The sequence below is a fragment of the Schistocerca piceifrons genome, chromosome 1 (genome assembly GCF_021461385.2).
Source record: "Schistocerca piceifrons isolate TAMUIC-IGC-003096 chromosome 1, iqSchPice1.1, whole genome shotgun sequence".
Taxonomy (NCBI): Eukaryota; Metazoa; Arthropoda; class Insecta; order Orthoptera; family Acrididae; genus Schistocerca; species Schistocerca piceifrons.
Window position 1 is genome coordinate 175,730,398 of NC_060138.1, and position 25,080 is coordinate 175,755,477.

The 25,080-nt window shown below is 51.2% G+C and overlaps 2 non-coding genes across 2 annotated transcripts; both read right to left on the bottom strand.

The window, feature by feature from the left end:
• Positions 1–2,945: 2,945 nt before the first annotated feature.
• Trnah-gug lies at positions 2,946–3,017 on the bottom strand. Its single transcript has one exon. It is a non-coding gene; the product is annotated as a tRNA-His (tRNA).
• Positions 3,018–8,746: 5,729 nt separating this feature from the next.
• Trnal-cag lies at positions 8,747–8,828 on the bottom strand. Its single transcript has one exon. It is a non-coding gene; the product is annotated as a tRNA-Leu (tRNA).
• Positions 8,829–25,080: the final 16,252 nt, after the last annotated feature.

Below are 25,080 nucleotides of genomic sequence, written 5' to 3' on the forward strand. Positions count from 1 at the left end.
GATGGCATCATTTAAACAGCTCTCGTAAAATTGCAATGTAGAACGCTCCCAGTGAGCAACATTCTGACTGAACTCCAGGATGGCCTTGCGTAATGCCGGCTTAACAGATTCTACCCACGATGACAAAGTAGAGGCATAGAGACCGCGATATTTCAGCACCCTCTGCCACACACGCACGATAACCGGCGCAAAATGTGGGTGTGAGAGATGTCGCACATTAAACTTCCATAATCGACTGGCGCGGGGTTTAATCGCCAACAGAGAATTAAAGCGGCAGACATACGCACAATGATCGGAAAAAATCACAGGGTGAACAGAGGATTCAGTAAGACACTGTTGTTTATCACGAGAAACATAAATTCTATCGAGCCGACTCCTACCCGTGGGGTAAAAGAAAGTAAATCCCACGTCCAGCGGGTGTAAATAACACCACGAGTCAATTAAATTCATCTCCGTAACGAGCGTCTGTAATCCTAGGCACTTAAACGGCCGTGGCTCCTGATCTCTATCTTCCAGCACGCAGTTGAAATCGCCGCCCATGACTACAGGCAGGTGGGGGCCCCGTAAAAGGTGACAAATGTCACTACTATAAAACACACGGCGATGCGGCTGCCCGTCGGCACCAGAAGGGGCGTACACGTTAATATATCGTACGTTGTTGATCGTGCAAGCTACACCACGACCGTTAGGGATGGTAGCGACATTACTATAATCATGATCAACACGAATTAAAATGGCAGTACTCGATATCAATGTTCAAGACTACTTGATAACCCGGAATTGAGTGAAGTATATCTATCACAACCTCCTGGAAAAACACTACGTCAGCAGCAATGTAATGTAAAAAACCCACAAAACTTGCAAACTTCACAGGCGACTCCAATTTATTAAGATTAATAGTAGCCACAACTGATGGAGGACGTGCTACCATAGACTACAGGGAAAACAAAGAAAACAAATTAGACGGCAGGAGTGGACCCCACCCTCCTCGTCCATATCGTCTGCCCAGTCACAACGTGCAGTCGGCGCAGCCGAAGTAGGCGGTTCTTGTGTGGGAGGTGCAGACGCGGAATCCTGCGAAGGGGGGCGCGTGCGACGCTGGGGGGTGTCTTCCGCCTTACGCTTAACCGAAAGTTGTGCCGGGTTCGTTGCCTGAGACGTCGTAGTATCCATTGCTAGATTTACATCAGAGTGGTGCAACATTTCCTTTAACTGCTGTACAACCTGTTCCCGCCTGTCTGCCGACACACTTGTCGTAGGCGCTGGCTGACTGCTCGCCACAGGACGCTGTGGACGACGCCACGTCGCAACCGACGGCCGTGATTCGACTACGGGGCGGGGCAAGGGTTTGCGCGCCGGCTTTTGCACAGATTTTTGCTTTTGTTTCGACTTCGGACGGGGAACCTGTTTCCATTCCGGAGACGGGCTACGTTCTCCGCGAGGAAAGGACCGTTTTTCTAAAATCCGTGAGCTACTGGCACTGCGGAAGCGGTCAGTATTGCCACGCCTCTCCGAAACACTTTCACGCCTAGGCTTTGGTTCCTGTGAGGCAGGAGCCCCGACTGGAACACCTTGAATTACGGAATTAGATGGTGACGAATCCACAACAGCAACAGGGGGGTAACAACCTGAACGGGTTCTGATCCGGTCCGCTCCGGAACTTCAGGCTCAGCCGGAGGCGGAAGCAATACAGTAGCTACGGGAACTGACTGAGAAGGTACGGACGCGTTTAGAACAGAATCAAGTCCGGTTGCAATGGCATCGACATCCATCGCGACCGCATCAACTAAAGGCGTTGCCGTGTCCGCGGAACGTGCCGGTGAACGGGGAACACCTAACAACACGGCCGCGTACGACGTGTCGTCATCTCGCCCACGGGGCGGCAGCTGCACAGGGTGCCTACGCCTAGGACAATTTTGCCGAAAATGGTCTGTGGCATTACAATAGGAGCAGGTTTGCGGCTGACCACTATAGGAAATAAAAGCCCGGTGGCCAGCCATAACCAAAAACGAAGGAACGTGCTTCCTCACAATCATCTTTACACTACGGATACCGTTTTCAACCTGATAGATGTAAGCGGAAGACCACTTTTCTTTCTTAATCGACAAAACGGTGCCATAAGGCATAAGGCTACGAGCTGTAGTCTCATTCCTCGTTCCAAACGGGAGATTGAATACTCTAACATTTCGGATACCAAATCCAGCATTCGACAGAGTAACATTACTAATTGTCCCATCAGAGTGTTTGAATTTTCGTACACCACCGTTTTCACTTACGAGTGCATCGCACAGTTCCGGACATTTCAATTTAACAAACAAAGAGTTCAGGAACGCGTCCAATTGCAAGCCTAGCACATCACTTTCAGGAATTTTCAAGTCATTTTTCATCCACGAATGAATTTCGAAAGCAGACGGTCGGGTTACGTTTCTATCAAATTCGCATTGGATATTATTTTCTCGGTCTTCAGACTCCATCTTAACTTACAGTTCAGCTGACTACAGCAGTGAAGAAACAGTCACCGCGATGAACCGCCGCCGACCGCGAAGCACAAGTAAACACCGCCCGACACGCCGGAGCGAGCGCGCGATGTGTTCGGGCCCACGACTCCGAAGAGACTGGTGCCTGAAACCAGCGCCTTAGACCGCTCGGCCACGCTACCCGCGCTAGTGCTCTTCGCTTTTGCAGAAACAGCGCACGACACAGCTTCCTGTTCTGCTGCGACTGGCTGCTCATCCATTGCACTTCAAACAAGTGCCCTTTTCGAATGGAGATTAACTACACAGGCAGCAGCCCGCGCTCTGGTGCGGCGGCATTACGTGTTGATAATGAATTGGTAGTGCCACCTGAAGCCTGCGGAACATGAGCGAACAATCAGGGGGCACCGTGATTTCAAACAGTGGCTCACTACCGCCATTGCAGCGACAGCAAGGCAAAAGTTTAAAAAGTGCCGTGACCAGGATTCGAACCTGGGTTATTGCGGTCACAACGCAATGTCCTCACCACTAGACGATCACGGCCACGGAGGCAACGCCGAAAGCAGTTCTCGCGACTGCAAGTGGCTGTGCACAGCAAAGCTCAGCCCACTGTGTCTCGCCACAGCTGTGTCAGACGCGGTCTCCATTATATGTATACTAGCAAACGAACGTGTCTGCGCTGTTAGGACACTAAGAAGTGTGGCTAGCTGCATTCAACCCCCGTGGCAATGTCTTGCAGTCCTCCAACTCTGTTGACCACAGGTATGTGCCTCGATAAGAGGTGGACAGATGTCGCATCGCTCTCGCCGTCACTTGTGACCGGGGATCGTACTTAACGTAATTTTCTCCAAGCGTCAGTCGAGCTAAGTCGGGCCAAGTCGCATAAGAGGAGCAACAAAATGCGCATTTCCGGTACCGGGAATCGAACCCGGGCCTCCTGGGTGAGAGCCAGGTATCCTAGCCACTTTCTTTTTATAACATTTTTTTGTAGTATAGATTTATTTTTCATTACAAAGAAAGATCCTACAACTGTCGTAGCCGAGCGTCCGAGTCGTCATCTCGTCTGTTGGGATGGGTTCCCCCCTATTCCGTCCGTAGAGGATCAATATGCTCCAGGATTCTTCTTCATTTTCAGCGTCTCATACCCGGAACGCCCCAGTGAGCAGGAGGATCCGCAAATAATGAACCTAAATAATTTGCGAAACGAGTTCTGTACTTCGGGTGGCGGCTGAAAGCTGCATGTGGCGTCATCAATAGGGACCAAAAGTCGAGTGTGCCTTTGGGAGCATCGCAAAATATGTAGTAAACGGCCATGCCTTTTAGCCAGTTAACGGCGTTCGTTCTGGTTGATGGAAAGTATACGACGTCGGGGCGCAATACGTCATCAGGGGAGATAGACTCCGGCAATCGCCGCAAGAGTAATGCCAGCATGCGCTGCGTCAGTAGCAAGCACTCGCTGGTCGCGGCACACGTCAGCCGGTGTGCATCCGAGTCAGCGACTGAGCATGTCGGACACAAGGGGTCGTCCGTCAGATGTATGGAATGTAACCTCTGACGAGTAGCGAACTTCCCATTCACAACCACGTACCACAATGAACGCACCGTCGTAGGTAGAAAAGGCGTGTGTACCGCTCGCCACACCGTGTTCCAGTCAACTTCAGGATGTCTGTGGGTGACCGTGTTTACAGGTTGCCGCTGCTGATAGAGGCGATAATAGTCTTTTGTGCTGGGCTTCCGTGTCGTCGGAAGTTCTGACCGTAAGTAGCTGAAGTCAATAAAGAAGTCTCTGATGTGGGTGAGTGCCGGTGAAATGTGTCCTACAGAAACCGGGGGATGCAGAGAGTGTGGTGCCACTTCCGCTATCAGGGTGCCCGTCAGAGTGGCGTGGGCAGAGGTCCACGTGCGACGCATAGTGTTGAGATAAAGCGATCGCGCACGGTTATATACGTGAATTAAACCGATACCGCCCGCCCGCTGCGGCAGTGTCAGGGTGGCGTATCGGACTTTAAAAACCAGACCGGTGCTTACGAAATGTCCATATGCTGCTTGAAATCTGTCGGCCATCGTAGCTGTCAAGGGAAGGATATGCGCAAAATAGTTCAGTTTTGAGACAAGATAGGTGTTGACATAACGTGTTCTCAGGAGCATATCCAAGCGACGCAGTTTGTTGTCCTGCAGCAGAGCACGTGTCAGGTGTAGGAGCCGGCGGTACGTAGCCGCTGCCGTGCGGCGGACATTGCTGTAGAATTGCACTCCTAAACACTTGAGTACGGGCACCTTGTCAAAGGGGACCGCCGTTGTGTGGGAAATCCCCCCTCCGACACCCATGTATTTTGTCTTCTTCACGTTGATGACGCTCCCAGCGACTGCCCCGTACTGGCGTAGCCACTGTAGCGCCATATGCATTTCATCCTCTGATCTGGCCAGGAACACCACGTCATCGGCGAATGCACCACAACAAAAGGTCACGTCCCGCAAGGAGATACCAGTTAATCGCTGCCGTAGACCATGTAAAGCTGGTTCAAGCGCTGCAGCAAATAATATGCCCGACAGGGGGCACCCTTGTCGCACTAACCGTCCAACAACAATGTGACCAGACTGATAACCGTTGACCATCATGCGGGAGCGCGCTCCGTGGACCAGTCGAAGGACCACCTGTGCAGACTCCGGAGAGAGGCCCATGTGTTGCAAAACTGCGCGTAAGAAGCCGTGATCGACGCGGTCGAATGCGTGGTCAAAATCTACGGCGACAAGGGCGCCTCGTATTTTGCAGGCCGCCGTCAAAGCAATTACGTCGCGGTATGCTCCTAACGCCGTATGAATGTTGCTGACACCACCTAAACATGTCTGATCGGTGTGGATGGCTTTCCCGATAGCGGTGTGGAGACGCGCGCGGAGGATACGGGCGAAGATCTTGTAGTCGTTGTTGAGGAGTGTGAGTGGGCGAAAATCCTGCCACCTACAACCACCATTCGGTTTCGGAACTGGGATCAAGATGCCTTCTGTGAATTCTGTGGGGACAGTGAAATCAGGGCGGATCAGGTCTTGAAACATTTGGAGCCACTTGTCACCCATAAGGTGGTAAAAAGTGCGGTAGAATTCCAGGGGTAAACCGTCCGGTCCAGGCGACTTGATCGGTGCTTCACGTGCCAAGGCCGATGTCAGCTCGTCGGGTGTAATGGGCAACAGCAGACTATCATCGGGTGCCACTTCCCGAGGGGCGGGAAAATTATGCAACAGCTCGTCATAATCACGTACATTTCGCGGATCTTCCATGTACAAGGTCCCATAGTGTCTGGCGAACGTGTGCGCGATGTCCGTTTGTGTCACTGCGCGCCCGCCGTCCTCCGTGTTTACCGCCGTAATGAGCTGTCGTTTGCGGTGGCGCCTCTCGCGCACAATGTGATACACTGACGCTGTTTCGTTGGGGATACAGTCTTGCACTCGCGCACGGATGCGGACACCGTCTAGCTGCTCTGTCCTGATGCGAAGTAGACGAGCTTTGATGCGCTGTACGGACATCTGACGTTCGGGAGACGGCGGTTGCGTCGCCAGCTCACGTAACGCTGTATAATAAAATTCCGATGTCGCCCTTTGCCAGTGCGATCTGTCACGCCCGTAGGCCATCAAGGTCTTTCGGAGGGCAGGTTTGACACATCCCAGCCACCACAGTAACGTGGAAGCATACATAGGCAGGCGCCTGATACATCGACGCCACGTGTCAGTGACTGCTCGCCGACACGCTTCCTCGCGAAGGAGGGAGACGTTCAGCGTTCACGGGCCCCTGCTGCGTCTTGTGAGTTGTCGGGGCAAGGTGACAGTGCAGATGTACGCGAGATGGTCTGTGAAGGCCGTCGGCCAGAGTTCTGCATCACGGGTTGCTGTGCGGAGGGCACGCGAGACGTATATCCGGTCCAGACGACTGGCAGAATGGCTGGTAAAGTGCGTATATCCACTCTGGGTCCCATGATGTAAGAGCCATGTGTCGTGGAGCGCGAGGTCACGTATCAATGCTTGTAGAGCCGGGCATGGGACGTAATGCGGTATCTGGTCCTCGGGGCGCAGAACACTGTTAAAATCGCCGCCCTCTATGTAATGGTCCATATTTCCTTGCAAAAGTGGGGCCAACTCCTCCGAATAGAAGACATGCCTGTCACCACGGTGCGAATTACCGGAGGGAGCGTAGACGTCCAAGTGTGAGTGCGATGCCTCGCCCGTTCGGCAAGTACGTTGCGTCCGTCGCGTCTATGCCATCTCGGAGAAGGATGGCCGTTCCTCCTGCGCCATCGCCTACGGGTAGGCTGTACGTGGTGTAGCCATATAGGTCTAAACACAGCTCGGGACGGACCTCCTGGAGAAGGGCAATGTCCAAGTCTGCCGCTCTGATCATGTCGTGTAACATGCGGGTCTTGACAGTGGAGTGGACACCATTTACGTTGACTGTTCCCACACGGTATGACTGAGACACATCAAGTGGCGGAGGCAGTGTGCCGGTGCAATCCCACAGTGATCTCACACACCACACACCACACAGCCATCCATCTGCATGCTGTGCATTACTGTGCCGTAGGAGTCCCTGACTGGCAGAGCCCTCCGGGCTCATTGTCAGCCACGGGCTCTGGTGGAGATATTGATGTTTGCTGTGCATCATCTGCCTCCATATCGTCTGCCCAATCACCAAGAGACGACTGTGATGTCATTGGGGGCTGTACGCTTTCACAGGAGCCCACATTTTGGGAGTCGACGCAGTGCGCCTCGTTTTCTGGGCCACCAGATTTAGGAGAGTGTTCCTTGTCTTCAGGCACCTTCTGGTGAATGATGCCACTGGAGTCCGTTTCAATTGTGGGCGAGTCAACGAAGTCGATGTCTTCCGCCGGCTTCACATTCCTGTCCTGTTCGTCAGCTGACAATCGTCTCTTCTTGTGTCGCTTGGGTGATTTTTGCTTTCGGGTCCGAGATTCGACATCCACTGGAGGGCGGGGCTCGACACAGTCTCGGTCGCTAGGAACCCCTGTGTCTGATCCCGACAGTGACGGTGGCTGGGTGCCCACGACGCTGCTGTGGGCGGAGGCTGTAGGAACCTCTGCACCGTTGGGCTGCGGCGTCGTCGACGGCGCTGACTCTCCAACGGAGCTGGCAGCGGCTTGAGGAGGTAGCAGGTTTTGATCATCCATCACATCATGTCGTGCCGCCTCCACATATGTTAGCGGGAGAGAGGTCATAGTGGATCGTTGGGGAAGTTCATTGCGGGGCACCTGAACGAGGCGGCGCTGCAGACACTCAGTTCTAACATGGCCCTCCTGGCCGCAGCCCGAGCAGGTCCTCGGTTGTCCATCATATATAACAATTGCGCGGCAGCCACCAACGAAAACATACGATGGGACGTGCTTCTTAAGTTCTATGCGCACTTGTCGTACCCCGTTAAGGACAGGGTACGTTTCGAATGTGTTCCATTTCTCCTCTGTGTGGCTCAGAACTGTGCCGTATGGCCGCAGCGCATCAACGACTAGGTTGGCAGGAACTTCGAACGGTAGCTCAAAGATGCGCACGGTACGCACCCCCAGACCAGCATGGTCAACTCCTACCACGCTCACGTTACCGTCTGCGTGACAGAAGCGAAAGCCGTTTGCAGATCGTTGGAGTAATCTGTCGCAGGCCGCTTCGTCAATCAGTTTGAGGTACACTGTGCTGGTTACAATAGACAGATGAATTCCTATCAGTTCTTGTGGTTCGATGTGCATGATGTCTCGTAGAAACCGTTCAATTTCATGGGCCTTCGGTCTCGTGTACGATGCGTTGAACGTTAATTTGATTGTCGCTTTTCGATATGAGAACGCCATGTCGGGTCGGTACAGGGACTATACGGCAAGACAACGACGCGACCGCGCGCTAGCGGGTAAACAACACCACCTGCGGAGCACTGCCCGGCGCGCCGAGCCCGTCCGCACGGTAACACGGCTGAAAGCCGACTGCGGCCACTAGACCACACCGGATAACGACGCAAGTGCTCCTCCAGCGAACGCAGCAAACTGTACGCACGCTACTTGACGACAACGGCAAAAATTTAGCGTTTCCACTTTGTAGAACGGCATGCTCGGGACACATTTCGTGGAGACGAACGCCAGCAATCGTGACACCAGACTGCGCCTGTGAATCCTGTCGTTGCACCACGCACTGTGCTGCTACGACAATTTAAGAAAGAGACGCTCACGGCTTGCTGCGCTGTTCCCTTCGCGGGTAATCAGTGCTCCTGTTTTCGAGACAGAAAACAGTGGCAGCGGTGGGATTCGAACCAACGCCTCCGAAGAGACTAGTGCCTGAAACCAGCGCCTTAGACCGCTCGGCCACGCTACCTACGCGGCACGGCGGTCGCAGGAGCTGCGTTCTACGCCACGAGAAAACACCACGATGGCACAAGAAACGAGAAAAAGTTGGCAGCTTTTTTTTTTTTTTTTTTCTTGCAAACATAAAGACGAAATTTATTTACTATCCATTCAGTCTGAAGCGGAATCTTCTCATTACAGGTTCCTTGAGCGTCGACGTCCTGTGGAAAACGTTGAACTTCAATTTGAAGTGATGAAATCGGAGACACTGAATGCCTGCGAGGAAAATTTCTTGTGGATATTCACCGCAAACGAAGCATCGCAGGAAAACTAAAATTCTTTTGAAGTGAATGTGCACGCCTATAAGGACAGCGAATCAGTCGCTTTGCGCCTACACTCCATAAAAGAAAAAGAAAGGAATGACAGCGAATCAGGCGCTGTGCACCTAGACTCAAGAAAATAAAGAATAAAATTGAAAAAAAGAAGAAAAAATCAAATCCTGCCTGAGTTGGCCTCTCAGTCATAGGGATGGAACACCCTTCACACGTCCCATGATATGTTATTCAAAAATGCTTCGTGGCGGCCACTAAAATGATTAATGGAAACATTGAGAAAATTAAAAGTATCGACGCACACGGCAAAGGGACGAGTAGTCTCTCGACCCTTACGAACTGTCCTTCAGAAGGAGAAGGAGAACACGTCTCTCCGACGCGTTAATAATAAAATAAAAATTCTCCTATCTTAAAAACCAAAATAATCCCGGTGGCAGCGCCGTGCGCAACGCATCCGTGATTGGACGCCGATGTCGGAGGAACCAGACGGTGAACAGAAGGAATAAAAACATAAAGAAATCACTTAATGACAGCGAAACACGAACACAGGATAAAACTTTGTGAAACTTACGTCGTAATTGCCACGTTGCAGTCCTGCACAAGCGTAAGCATCGTACTTGTTCAATTAGTCACTCTTCCTGTAGCATTCAATTTGCATTAACGGTGTTTTCGTACCCGGAGACAATTCAAAACACAAAAGGAAAGAAAGGTCGCATCAGTGAAGTGTTGATTACAACAGTTTGTCGTGGGCAAATGAGAGTGCAATTTGCAGAAAATTGGCAAAGATTTTGTGATAGTCTTTCCTGGTTTTAGTGAGGTCATGTTGCGTGGACAAATAAACCAGATAGGCATAGTCGTCCGTAAGTCGCAATTGCAGGAGGGCGAACACAGTGTGAGCCACGATCCATGCAGTGGCGGCACGCTTCGTATGCGGATATGGGTTGAAGTCCGGGATCAATGCCGTGTCCGCAGAAAAAGCGGCAGCGCTGGTCCGGTTGATAAGTGCGAGCATCCTGGCGGCAATGTTCCAAGTCGACTGTGACCTCAGGCACACGAAACGATGTTCTAAGGTGTTGTCTTGGCGACAGTCTTCACACAAGCTCGATGGAGATAAGTGAATGCGGCGCAGCTTTTCGTTGGTGGGGAGAATTCTGTTAACCACTTGGTACCAAAAGCTGCTGACGTCCGCTGACAGGAAGGGAGCGTGAACGTGAGCCCACGCCGTCCTCCACGCAGATCGCGGGTAGCGCGCCTCCATCTTATTACCGACTGGCCGTCCTCTTAGTCCCTGGTAGACACGTTTCACAGTCCGTGTTCGATGGTCGAGTACGTCGGCGGCGAGATAACTTTTTTGAATGAAGTATTCTCGAACATAACGCAGCTGAAACGGTATTTTAGTCGGGTCGAGAGGTGCTGCTTCAGATAGAGGACGATGAATAGCGAACAGAACAGCTGTGGGGCTCGACGGATCCTGTTCAATGGTGACGCTCATCCGATGAAGGAGCAACGCTGCGGCTTTCATAGCAAAATGAATGAGCCTGAGCCCACCCTGTTCGCGCGGTAAAGTAAATGTTTCGTAAGACACCTTGAAAATATGTCCCCGCCACAATAGCCAATAGACTGCCTGTGTTATGGCTCTGCCGAAATTCTTGGGTACCTGAAATAACTGTGCGAGGTACCAGGCTTTGCTGAGCAAGAAAACATTTATTAAAATCACCCGCTGTGTTAATGCGAGGGTGAGAGTAGCGGACAGGCTAGCCATAGCTCGTATGCCATTTAAGACAATACGCCAGTTGTAGGACGCTGTCTGTAACAGATTGGCGTGAAAGCGAACACCCAAAATTTTGTGTTCCTGCTTCACTGTAAACCATGGGCGTTTGAAGCCACGTGTCGCTGCATAAATAGGCAGAAAAAGCGTCTTAGGCGTATTGATGCTCGCACCGGATGCACGTTCATACTGTGTAAGAACAGCGCGTATTGTATCAAAGTCGGTAGCCGAGGACACCAAGAGGCCAAGGTCGTCAGCATAAGCGCGACAAACGTGCTTCTCATCCCCAATACGTATTCCCGTACAAACACTATGCAACTTACGCAACAAAGGATCTAAGGAAATTGCGTAAAGCGCCATTGACAGAGGGCACCCTTGTTTGACTGAACAGCAGAGCGGAACAGGTTCCGACAAAAATCCGTTGATACTAATCCGTGAGGTGGAATTGTTGAAAAGGTTAAAAATCATAGTTATATACTTTACACCGAAACCAAACTTCTGTAGCACTCGCCGGAGATATAGGTGGCTAACTCTGTCAAAAGCCACTGCAAAATCGATGGATAAAATGCCAAAAGGAATCCTATTCGTCGAAGCATAGGCAATGGCATCTCGGTATGTCGACACAGCACCATAGAGAGTGCGTTGAGGCACTGCACAGTATTGAAAGGGACTACTCAGTTTTTTCATGACCAGCCTTAAGCGGGAGGAGACACATTTGGTGAAGAGTTTGTAATCACCATTAAGAAGGGTAATTGGTCTAAGATTGCACAGTTTCCTGGAGACTGGAACCTTTGGATCCAAGACCACAATACCTTCCAGGAAGGACGCAGGGACATCCACACCATTTAAAATTTAATTAAAAACATCAGTCAGGACCGAGCCAAACAAGTGCCAAAAATGCTTATAAAATTCCGGTGGCAACCCATCAGCGCCCAGTGATTTTTTCTGGGAACACAGTTTTAAGACATCACTCACTTCCTCCACGGTAAAGTTTTCTGTGAGGCGACGGCGATCCGCTACGGATAAGACGTATGGAACGTCGTGGAGAAGCTCGGAAATTGCGGCAGCATCAGTGTATTTCTCACTGAAAAGTTCGATGAAGTGACGGTGGGCCTCGGCAAGAATTCCGCCTGGCTATGAAGCCGCGCACCGTCAGCTGATTCCAGCTCTGTGACGTAACGTCGCTTTGCGCGCCGGCGTTCGCGCAGCTGATGAAATACGGAAGACGCTTCATCAGCAAGCGCCCCGGGGGCTCGGCTCCGTACGACAGATCCGCGCAACGATTCCCTTTTCAAATCCAGAAGACGCAGTTTTATACGCCGAATTGTTGCCATCCGAAGAGCGGGATTATTTGTGTGCAGGTGGAAGGAATCATTTAAACAGGTTTCATAAAATTGCAATGTAGAACGCTCCCAGTGAGCAACATTCTGACTAAACTCCAAGAGGGTTTTGCGTAATGCCGGCTTAACAAATTCTACCCACCAAGACAAAGTAGAGGCGCCCCCAGGGGCCCCCAACTCTTTTGTGGATACGTGCGTGGCGAGCACGGGGCCCCGAGCCATTGCAGCCATCTTTCTCTCCCAGGCTGCATTTCCTTTCCCTTCCCCTCCTTTCCCCTCCATACCCCTTTCCCCTCGCCCTATCCTCTCCCTCTATTGGTGTCCTTGCTTATGTTGGCCCCCGCTATCCACCTGGTTCTGTTGGTTTTTCACTCCGGCTTTGTTGCGTAATCATCTCCTCCTTTTGGCATTCCTTGGTCCCCCTCTGGGGTTTGACCTCCATTCCAAAATTTCTCTTCCGTAGTGTGAGCCATTTGGGGAAGAGCACCTTACCTAGTGTCTCCGACGTGTGCCCTCCTAGTACATTCTACCTTTTCTTTCACGTCGTTGTCTGATGCTAGGGTGCATAGCCAGCACGGTAGCCAGCCCGTGTGGTGGGGTCGCTATGTACCCTTTTGGTTGAGCCCCCTGAACACACAGGGATCACACTTCTGATACCTGAGCTGTGACCTTCTCATGCATGCCTTGGAGTGGTTGCTCGTCATCCTGGAGCATCGGAACTCCCGGCAATGGCCGCCGTGCCAGACGGCCCTTGCTGTGGCTGGGTGGCGCCCGTGAGGAGAGCCCCTGATCGGAGTGGGTGGTATCAGGGCGGACGCTATGCAGATGAAACGCATACGGGTCCAAAACTCTGGCCGCTCTTCTGCGGCCGTCTCTCTGCGTGGTACTGATTCCTCAAGTGCTGCTTCTCTTGCCCCTTCGGCCTTCCCTTCCGTGGCTACCCCCTGGGAGGAGGGTCAGGCCCGTCGTCTAGGGGCAAAACCTTTCCCCCATTATCTAGTTTGCACCAGGACTGATGGAGATACTTTCACCAGTGTCAAACCTTTATTCTTTGTGGAACACATTGAAGACAAGTTCGGCGAAGTGGACTCCCTGAGCAAGATGCGGTCGGGTTCGTTGCTGATAAAAACTGCTTCGGCTGCCCAATCTGTGGCCCTTCGTGCCTGTACCCATCTTGGCACAATTTCCGTGTCCATTACCCCTCACCAGTCTCTAAATATGGTACAAGGTGTGATTTTTTCACAGAGACCTCATCCTTCAAACTGATGAGGAACTTCGGGACAATCTCGGACGGCGGGGTGTTCACTTTGTTCGGCGTGTTCAGAAGGGTCCTAAAGATAATCGTATTGATACTGGTGCCTTTATCCTGGCCTTTGAAGGGGATACCCTTCCTGAGAAAGTTAAGATTATGGTCTATCGCTGTGATGTGAAGCCGTACATCCCACCTCCTATGCGGTGTTTTAAGTGCTTGCGTTTTGGCCACATGTCTTCTCGCTGTTCCCAGGACCCTCTCTGTGGTGACTGTGGACGTCCACTCCATGAGGGGAGTCCCTGTGTTCCCCCTCCTGTATGTGTAAATTGTCATGGTAGTCATTCTCCACGTTCAGCAGATTGCCCAGTCTATAAGAAAGAAAAAAAGATACAGGAGTATAAGTCCCTTGATCGTTTAAGCTACACAGAGGCCCGTAAGAAATATGCACGATTGCACCCTGTGTCCGTGACATCTAGTTACGCCTTGGTTACATCTTCATCCCTTCCTCCCCCTTCCTTACCCCCATCCCGGACCCCTCTCCTTCCCCCCTCCCCTGCGGCTCCAACACCTTCTCCTCTGGGCGCTGCTCCCCCTCCCCAGCCGGAGAAGTGTCCCACTCCTTCGGCGTCTGCCGGTCAAGGGCGCCTCTCCCGGGATGCCCCTTCCCGGCACCTTCCAGGTCAAAGGTCTGCTGCAGCGCGGCAACCGCGAGAGCCGCGGTCTATCGGCCCCCAGGTCGCCCAGTCTCTTTCTGTTCCTGATCTTGCTGCAGCTGGCTCCATTATGCCACACAGCCCTCCTCGATCTCAGCCTGAAAAGAAGAAGAAACATAAGTCCCGGGACAAAGAGCCTCTGGTGTCACCGGAGGTCCCTTCCCCGACTTCACAACCGGATTCTGACCTGTCGTTTATGGATGTCGCCCCCTCCTTGTCGGTGACGGGTGGGGACCCGGCGGTATGACTGGATTTAGCGTGTTCAGCCCTCATTTAAACCATCATTCTGTGGTTCTCCAATGGAATTGTAATGGCTACTATCGTCACCTTCCGGAATTGAAATCCCTTCTTTCGTCCTACTCAGCAGCTTGTGTGGTTCTCCAGGAATGTCATTTTACTGATGCTCACTCACCGATCCTCCGTGGGTTCCGTGTTTTCTGTCGAAATCGGGTCGGACCCCTGCGGGCTTCTGGTGGAGTTTGTACATTGGTTCGTACAGACATTGCTAGCACGTGGATTCCTCTTCAAACTACATTGGAAGTGGTTGCTGTTGGGGTCCACTTTGACTCTGCAATCACAGTTTGCAATCTTTATCTCCCTCCTGACAGGACTCTTACACCTGCTACCTTAACCGCCCTTCTTCAGCAACTCCCTCCTCCCTTCCTTCTCCTCGGGGATTTTAATGCTCATCATCCTTTGTGGGGCAGTGCCTTTCCATCTAGACGAGGTCTTCTTATAGACCAATTTATTGCAGACCACGACCTGTGCCTTCTTAATGATGGCTCCCCTACTCATTTCAGTGCTGGTCATGGTACCTTTTCTGCCATTGATCTTTCTCTTTCTTCTCCCTCTCTCCTCCCTTGATTACACTGGTCGCCACACGACGACCTTTGTGATAGTGACCATTTCCCGTTGATTTCACGCTCCCTTCCCGCTCCCCGATGGACAGATTACCTCGTTGGTCTTTCCACCGCGCCGATTGGCCTCTATACACTGCACAGGTCGCGTTTTCTCCCTCTTTGTCGGGTTGTATTGATGACGTCCTACGTGACGTGTCTGACGCGATTGTTCGCGCTGCTAACCTTGCTGTCCCGCGCTCATCTGGACAATTTCGTCGTCGGCAAGTCCCGTGGTGGAGTACGGCCATTGCCATTGCCATCCGTGATCGCCGTCGAGCTTTGCAACACTTTAAGAGGCACCCATCTGTAGCCAGCCTTTCTACCTTTAAGCGCCTTCGCGCTAAAGCACGTTATTTAATCAAACAAAGCAAGCGGATATGTTGGGAACGATTCGTTTCTTCCCTTGGTTCCACTGTCCCTCTGTCACGGGTATGGGTTACACTTCGCTCTCTCCAAGGTTGCCATCGGCAGTCCACCCTCCCAGGCCTTAACCTCCCAGATGGCATTTGTACGGACCCATTAGTTCTCGCAGAACATCTTGCGACCCATTTTGCAGTGGCATCAGCGTCGGCCTCCTATCCAGCTGCTTTCCTTCATCGAAAACAACAGGCTGAAGCTGTCACCTTATGTTTCACCACTTGTGAGTCAGAATCTTACAACGAACCTTTCACTGAATGGGAATTTCTTTCTGCTCTATCTTCTTCTCATGATATGGCCCCTGGCCCAGATTCCATTCATAACCAGCTGCTTCAACATCTCAGTGCTCCACAACGGCACCATCTTCTTCGGGTGTTTAACCGTATCTGGCTCCAGGGTGACTTCCCTTCTCAGTGGAGGGATAGCATTGTGGTTCCTGTCCTTAAGCCTGGTCAGAACCCCCTATCTGTTGACAGCTATCGGCCAATTAGTTTGACCAATGTTGATTGTAAGTTACTTGAACGGCTGGTAGCCCGTCGGCTCACTTGGGTCCTCGAATCTCGGGATCTATTGTCCCCTTACCAGTGTGGCTTTCGAGAGGGACGATCTCCAATCGATCATTTGCTTCGCTTGGAATCCGCAGTTCGGCAGGCTTTTTCCCAGCGCCGCCATTTGGTTGCAGTGTTTTTTGACCTTCGCAAGGCCTATGACACGGCCTGGCGCTATCCCATCTTATTAACCCTTCATCAGTGGGGTCTTCGAGGCCCACTCCCGATTTTTATCCGCCAGTTCCTGATCCATCGGTCATTCAGAGTTCGAGTTGGTACTGCTTTTAGTTCTCCATGGACCCAGGAGACGGGCATCCCACAGGGTTCTGTCTTGAGTGTCCTTCTTTTCCTCATTGCTATCGATGGACTTGTGGCCTCTGTCGGTCCCTTGGTCGCCCCTGCCCTGTATGTGGATGATTTCTGCATTTGGGTTAGTTCCTCCTCGATGCCATCTGCAGAACGGCAGCTCCAGGTGGCTATACGGCGTGCCTCTGCATGGACCCTCTCACACGGGTTTCAATTCTCTCCTTTAAAATCGCGAGTGGTCCACTTTTGTCGCCGTACTACGGTCCACCCTGATCCAGAGCTCTATCTCGCTGCACAAAGATTGCCTGTGGTTCCACAGTTTCGTTTCCTAGGTCTTCTTTTCGACAACAAGCTCACTTGGCTGCCCCATATCAGACTCCTGAAGGTAGGATGTTTCCGTAAACTCAATGTCCTTCGCTTCCTTGCCCACTCCTCTTGGGGTGCGGTCCGTTCCCTCCTCCTCCGTCTTTATCGTGCTCTAGTTCTGTCACGTTTGGACTATGGTTGTCAAGTTTATGGTTCAGCTGCTCCTTCCACGCTGCACGTGCTGGATCCAGTCCACCATCGTGGTATCCGTTTGGCCACTGGTGCCTTCCCTACTAGCCCTGTTGATAGTCTCCTGGTTGAAGCTGGGATCCCCCCCCCCCTTTCTGTTCGGCGGTCCCAGCTTCTGGTGTCTTATGCCCTTACTATCCGTTCTTCTCCCGCTCATCCTTCCTATTCTATCCTATTCCCAGACCATGGACGTCGCCCGCCTGACTCCCGCCCTCGGGCGGGTTTACCGGTTGGGCTGCGCCTTGCGTCTCTTAACCGTGATTTTCGGCTTCCTTCTTTGTCCTGTCTTCCTCGCTCCCTCCCCTCCACCCCTCCTTGGTTAGTTCCTCGGCCTCGAATTCGGATGGATCTCCGCCGCGGTCCGAAAGATTCGATCCCCCCGGTGGTGTTCCGTTCCTTTTTCCGCCAAATTTTATGGGAGTTTCGGGATGCTGTTGATTTTTACACTGATGGCTCTAAATCTGCTGATCATGTTGGGTATGCCTTCACGTCCTTTGTTGGAACGGCAAATCATCTGCTGCCACCCTCATGTGGGGTGTTTACTGCGGAATTGATGGCAATTTCCCGGGTCCTTACCTTTATTAAACAATCCCAACACAACCGCGTTTTGTTATGTACGGACTCGATGAGTGGCCTTCTTGCTATTGACCGGTGTTTTTCGCGCCATCCCTTGGTCTCTGCCATCCATGACCATCTCGCTGATCTTCACCGTGCTGCTTGTTCCATTGGCTTCCTATGGGTCCCGGGCCATGTGGGTATCCCGGGTAATGAGCTCGCTGATCGTTTGGCTGGGGGAGCAGTTACTTACCCCCCGTTTTCTGTAACCCCTCCTGCAGCGGATTTACGGCTTCACATCAAATCCCACTTTGCACAGTCATGGGCCAATTCTTGGGAGGCTACTCCACTGTCTAATAAACTTCGTGCGATTAAGGTGACACCAGGCCCGTGGCGTTCTTCCTTTCCCCTCTCCCGAAAGGACTCGACCACACTGTGTCGTCTCCGCATTGGCCATACCAGGCTGACCCATGGTTTCCTTTTGCGTGATGAGCCACCCCCGCTATGTGGTTGTGGAGCCTTCCAGTCAGTGGCCCACATTTTGGTTGAATGCCCCCTTCTTTTGGCTCTGCGTGCTAAGTACAGACTCCCCCACACTTTACCTTTGATGCTGGCTGACGATTCCCGGATGGTCTCTCTGGTTCTAGGTTTCCTTCGGGAGAGTGGTTTTTATTCTCAGTTTTAAAGTTCTTAATCTCCCTCTGGTGTTGGGGCAGGGCGGTGAGTGTTTGGGTGTCTCCCACTGTAGGCAGTGTTCAGAGATTCCCGATTCACCTCCCTGACCGGAATCCTCTTTTCTTTCCCTTTTACTCTGTTTTTACCCCTTCTTTTTAAGGCTTGATTAGTTTTTCTATTCCCATACGTACTTTCTGCATTATAGCAGTTGTACCTTTTAAGTCACAGGTGGTCTTGCCTTTGCTGCTTCAGCATAGTGTTGGGTTTATTCTCTTGCCAACTTCCCTCATTTGTTTTTACTGATGACAACGTGACTGCCCTTTTACGTTTCCCCTTTTTCCGTTTTATTGATCTGACTTTTCTGAGATGTCCCGTTAGCAGAATGGAGTCTATTTGAAACAAGGGACTGATGACCTTGCTGTTTGGTCCCTTTAACCTCAAACAACCAACCAACCAACCAACCAACCAACAAAGTAGAGGCATAAAGACCGCGATATTTCAGCACCCTCTGCCACACACGCGCGATAACCGGCGCAAAATGTGGGTGTGAGAGATGTCGCACATTAAACTTCCATAATCGACTGGCGCGGGGTTTAATGAGAGAGAATGAAAGCGGCAGACATACGCACAATGATCGGAAAAAATCACGGGGTGAACAGAGGATTCCATAAGACAGTGCTGTTTATCACGAGAAACATAAATCCTATCGAGCCGACTCCTTCCCGTGGGGTAAAAGAAAGTAAATCCCACTTCGCGCGGGTGTAAATAACACCACGAGTCAATTAAATTCATCTCCGTAACGAGCGTCTGTAATTCTAGGCACTTATACGGCCGTGGCTCCTGATCTCTATCGTCCAGCACGCAGTTAAAATCGCCGCCCATGACTACAGGCAGGTGGGGGCCCCGTAAAAGGTGACAAATGTCACTGCTATAAAACACACGGCGACGTGGCCGCCCGTCGGCACCAGAAGGGGCGTACACGTTAATATATCGTACGTTGTTGATCGTGCAAGCTACACCACGACCGTTAGGAATTGTAGCGACATTACTATAGTCATGACCAACACGATTTAAAATGGCAGTACCACACTTACACTCGACATCAAAGTTCAAGAGTACTTGGTAGCCCGGAATTGAGTGAAGTAGATCTATCACAACCTCCTGCAAAAACACTACGTCAGCAGCAATGTAATTTAAAAAACCCACAAAACTTGCAAACTTCACCGGGGACTCCAATTTATTAAGATTAATAGTAGCCACAACTGATGGAGGGCGTGCTACCATAGACAACAAGGAAAAACAAATAAAACAAATTAGACGGCAGGAGTGGACCCACCCTCCTCCTCCATATCGTCTGCCCAGTGACAACGTTCAGACGGTGCAGCTGAAGTAGGCGGTTCTTGTGTGGGAGGTGCAGACGTGGAATCCTGCGAAGGGGGACGCGTGCGACGCTGGGGGGTGTCTTCCGCCTTTCGCTTAACCGAAAGTTGTGCCGGGTTCGTTGCCTGAGACGCCGTAGTGTCCATTGCTAGATTTATATCAGAGTGGTGCAACATTTCCTTTAACTGCCGTACAACCTCCTCGCGCCGGTCTTCCGACACACTTCTCGTAGGCGCTGGCTGACTGCCCGCCACAGGACGCTGTGGACGACGCCCCGTCGCAACCGACGGCCGAGATTCGACTACGGGGCGGGGCAAGGGCTTGTACGCCGGCTTTTGCACAGATTTTTGCTTTTGTTTGGACTTCGGACGGGGAACCTGCTTCCACTCCGGAGACGGGCTGCGTTCTCCGCGAGAAAAGGATCGTTTTTCTAAAATCCGTGAGCTACTGGCACTGCGGAAGCGGTCAGTATTGCCACGCCTCTCTGAATGCAATGGCATCGACATCCATCGCGACCGCATCAACTAAAGGCGTTGCCGTGTCCGCGGAACGTGCCGGTGAACGGGGAACACCTAACAACACGGCCGCGTACGACGCGTCGTCATCTTGCCCACGGGGCGGTAGCTGCACAGGGCGCCTACGCCGAGGACAATTTTGCCGAAAATGGTCTGTGGCATTACAATAGGAGCAGGTTTGCGGCTGACCACTATAGGAAATAAAAGCCCGGTGGCCGCCCATAACCAATAACGAACGAACGTGCTTCCTCACAATCATCTTTACACGACGGATACCGTTTTCAACCTGATAGATGTAAGCGGAAGACCACTTTTCTTTCGTAATCGACAAAACGGTGCCATAAGGTATAAGGCTAAGAGCTATAGTCTCATTCCTCGTTTCAAACGGAAGATTGAATACTCTAACATTTCGGATACCAAATCCAGCATTCGACAGAGTAACATTACTAATTGTCCCATCAGAGTGTTTGAATTTTCGTACACCACCGTTTTCACTTACGAGTGCATCGCACAATTCTGGACATTTCAATTTAACAAACAAAGAGTTCAGGAACGCGTCCAATTGCAAGCCTAGCACATCACTTTCAGGAATTTTCAAGTCATTTTTCATCCACGAATGAATTTCGAAAGCAGACGGTCGGGTTACGTTTCTATCAAATTCGCATTGGATATTATTTTCTCGGTCTTCAGAATCCATCTTAACTTACAGTTCAGCTGACTACAGCAGCGAGGAAACAGTCACCGCGATGAACCGCCGCCGACCGCGAAGCACACGTAAACACCGCCCGACACGCCGGAGCGAGCGCGCGATGTGTTCGGGCCCACGACTCCGAAGAGACTGGTGCCTGAAACCAGCGCCTTAGACCGGTCGGCTACGCTACCCGCGCTAGTGCTCTTCGCTTTTGCAGAAACAGCGCACGACACAGCTTCCTGTTCTGCTGCGACTGGCTGCTCATCCATTGACTTCAAACAAGTGCCCTTTTCGAATGGAGATTAACTACACAGGCAGCAGCCCGTGCTCTGGTGCGGCGGCATTACGTGTTGATAATGAATTGGTAGCACCACCTGAAGCCTGCGGAACATGAGCGAACAATCAGGGGGGCACCGTGATTTCAAACAGTGGGTCACTATCGTCATTGCAGCGACAGCAAGGCAAAAGTTTAAAAAGTGCCGTGGCCAGGATTCGAATCTGGGTTATTGCGGCCACAACGCAATGTCCTAACCACTAGACGATCACGGCCACGGAGGCACCGCCGAAAGCAGTTCTCGCGACTGCAAGTGGCTGTGCACAGCAAAGCTCAGCCCACTGTGTCTCGCCACAGCTGTGTCAGACGCGGTCTCCATTATATGTATACTAGCAAACGAACGTGTCTGCGCTGTTAGGACACTAAGAAGTGTGGCTAGCTGCATTCAACCCCCGTGGCAATGTCTTGCAGTCCTCCAACTCTGTTGACCACAGGTAGGTGCCTCGATAAGAGGTGGACAGATGTCGCATCGCTCTCGCCGTCACTTGTGACCAGGGATCGTACTTAACGTCATTTTCTGCAAGCGTCAGTCGAGCTAAGTCGGGCCAAGTCGCATAAGAGGAGCAACAAAATGCACATTTCCGGTACCGGGAATCGAACCCGGGCCTCCTGGGTGAGAGCCAGGTATCCTAGCCACTTTTTTTTTTTTTTTTTTTTTTTTTTTTTTTTTTTTTTAAATTACACGATGACTCCACCGTCCTGTTTCCGAATGGCACCTGTACAAGGGCGTCGTACTATCCCCTACTGTCTCGGTTCTTGGTCTCTCGGTTGTTGTTCTTGTGCGCCATAAAGGTCCACGAAAACTTCAGTCCTGGTGTAGAGAAGAAAACATACATAAAGGCGGCAAATCCAGAAGCAGTATAAAAGAAAATGGCTCACACAGGTGACCTTAGCCAACACCCTCTCTTTCAAATGTCAGGCTAAGCATATTGGCAAAATCATCTCGGAGGCCTGGCAATCGCAAGCGCTGCCAGTAAGCAGTAAGCATGTACTGCCGAAACGCTAGGTGCCCATCCTCTTCATGACAACTGTTGACAAAATGTACGAAATGGCCAATCAACCACATGACGGTATGGAGCTTCGTCCGCGGAAAAAAGGAAGAATCGGGCCGGACGATGATGTCAATAGTATAAGCGGCTTCAGCAGACCTAGTGACAAAAGCAAGTTGTTTCCTGAGCCAACGCCAATTAGCAAGGTGCCCACAGCAGGTGAATCGATGTTCAAGGGTATCCAGGAGACCACACCGAGTACAGGTGTCCGTGTCAGAAAGACCAATACGGTGCAGTCGTACATTGGTGGGAACCAAATTATTTATTACCCTATACCACGTGGACGCCACGGCCATAGAGTGGATCGGCAGACTAACTTTCTTCCAGACGTTCCTCCAGGACACAGATGGAGACGCCAGTTCTATTGGATTGGGACCGGCCAGCCCCTCCCAGCGGGCAATCAAGCCCTTGGTCGTTGGCACCGGTCGCCGCAAGAAGACGTCACCGAGGTAACTCACCGCAATGTAAAATTCCCGAATGTGTTTCAACTTAAAATTTAGGCGTCCGACATCGACAGGTGGAGCAAGGCTCGCCGGACGCACAACAGTAAAAAGCCTGGATGTAATTGAAGTCACTTCTTGCGTAACAATTAGAGTCGTTCGGCGGACGTACAAAGCAGACGCCTTGCGAGTAATGTCAGAGAGGCCCAAGCCTCCGGAGAGACGCGGTTTCGTCATTACCTCGTAACGTAACTTGAATAAATGGCCCTTCCATATAAACCTGCTAGACAATTGGCGCAACCTTTTCGCCACCATCATGGGAAGTGGGAACAGCTGAGCAACATAATAAGCTTTACATAGAACGTAGGTGTCTAAAATTCTGACTTTTTGCAAAATGGTAGCAGAGCGCTGCTCATGGACCATCAGAGCCCCCTGTATCTTCTCGGTGACAGATTTCCAATTGAGAGCCGCCATTTTTAGAGGACACCGATCAATGATAATCCCCAAGGACGTATGGCGATCGACAAAAGTGGCCCAAGGGACGTCAGCATCGCGAAATCCTCGAATATCAAGGAACTTACATTTACCCTGATTGAGACGCGCTCCAGAGACACGACAGTATGCATCAACTGCCCCTTTCAACAACGGGATATCATCACGTTGACGGAGGAGAACAACGACATCATCCGCATATGCCTTAACAGAGAGCTTCCCACCAGAGAGGGACATACCCTGAAGCTTGAGAGCAATAGTCCGAAGCAGCGGTTCCAGGGACAATACGAATAAAGACATAGAGAGCGGACTACCCTGAGGCACTCCGCGGCGGATAGCAATGGGCGGCGTCAGCTGCCCATTGACTGACACCCGAGCTGTTATTCCCCTATACAAATTGCCAAGAACACCACGTGATGAAGCGTTAAAACCTATTGTACCTAAAACACGATCTAAAAACACATGACTGACGTGATCAAAAGCCTTATAAAAATCAAGGAAGGCAAAGGCACAATGTACGTTTGTAACCGCCGCAACCGAGACAACATCCCGATATTCGGCTACTGGTGTCAGAATAGATCTATCATGAAAACAACATTGATGTGCACCAATCACACCCCGAAGCAGAGAAGACAACCGGCTATTGAGCGCTCTAGCAGCTGTCTTATAGTCAAAATTCAGCAATGTGAGCGGACGAAGATTGGCAGCAGATAAACGACCAGAGGACTTCGGGATTAAAACAATTTTCCCTACTTTAAAATCGGCAGGCACATCCATCCCCCTGACAATCTCATTTAAAATCTGCGTAAAAATGCCACCCAAAAGAGGCCAAAAACGGAGATAAAATTCTTTAGGCAGGCCGTCTGGACCCGGCGATTTACTGGACGGAGAGCGAGCAATAAAATCGAAAACATCATCTACCTGGAACTCCCGGAGAAATTCGCCGTTCGCGTCAGGCGCGATCGTCGCAGTTAGATCCCCAAAGACATCATCCGAAAGAGACTCACCAGAATCATCGGCAGAATATAGACTAGTGTAATACTGATGAAGAGCACGAACCATTTCCTCCTGTGCAATAAGCTGTCGCCCATCATCCACCGTAAGAGAAGAGATGAAGGAGCGACGACGACGAGTCTGATGCCGTAGCAGGTGGTACAAGGATGTCAGTTCACCTTCAACAAGAGAGTGAGGTTTCGACTTAACTCGCAGACAATCCATCTGTCGTCGTTTAAGGCTCAAGAGCTTGGCTTTAATACGACGAACATCATGGATCCGCAGTGGAGAGGTACCCGCCGCGTCATATAGTTCACGCAGGACAGAGTAGTAATATTCATACGTGTTCTTAAAATCACGCGTCCTAGCAGCACAGCAGAAAATCAAAGTCTGACGAATCTTGGGCTTGGCAAACGCAGTCCACCAAACCAGCAAGGAGGGGTATCGCGGGACAGAGCGAAGACATCGCTCCCACACGCCACTTATAACATCATCCATAGCACTGTCGGCAAGGTGGGAAACATTTAACATCCACTGGGAACGATAAAGTTTTGCAGGTTGGCGACTAAGATTTACAGTTGCAGTAAAAGCACAATGGTCAGAAAAACTAGTAGGAATAACATCGACAGAAAGAATTTTATCACATAAAAAATCAGATACATAGAATCTGTCGAGTCTACTGCATGAGGACGCGGTAAAAAACGTATATTTCACCAGGGTTGGATATTTGTGTTCCCAAACATCACGCAGATGCATCGTACGAACTGTCATGTAAATCACGGCAATAATTAAAATTGGGGGACTGGTCTGCAGGGCGTAAAACACAATTAAAATCGCCTCCGAGCAGGAGACTCCGAGGACTCTGGCGCAAAAGATAAATAAGCTCTTCTTTATAAAAGCGCGATCGAGCCACAGTGTGACCCGAACCAGAGGGGGCATACAAAACAACGAGGCGGAGATCAAAAAGACGACAACCAATCCCACGGCCAGAGTCAAGGAATTCAATGTCAGTAATAGGAATGCCCTCTC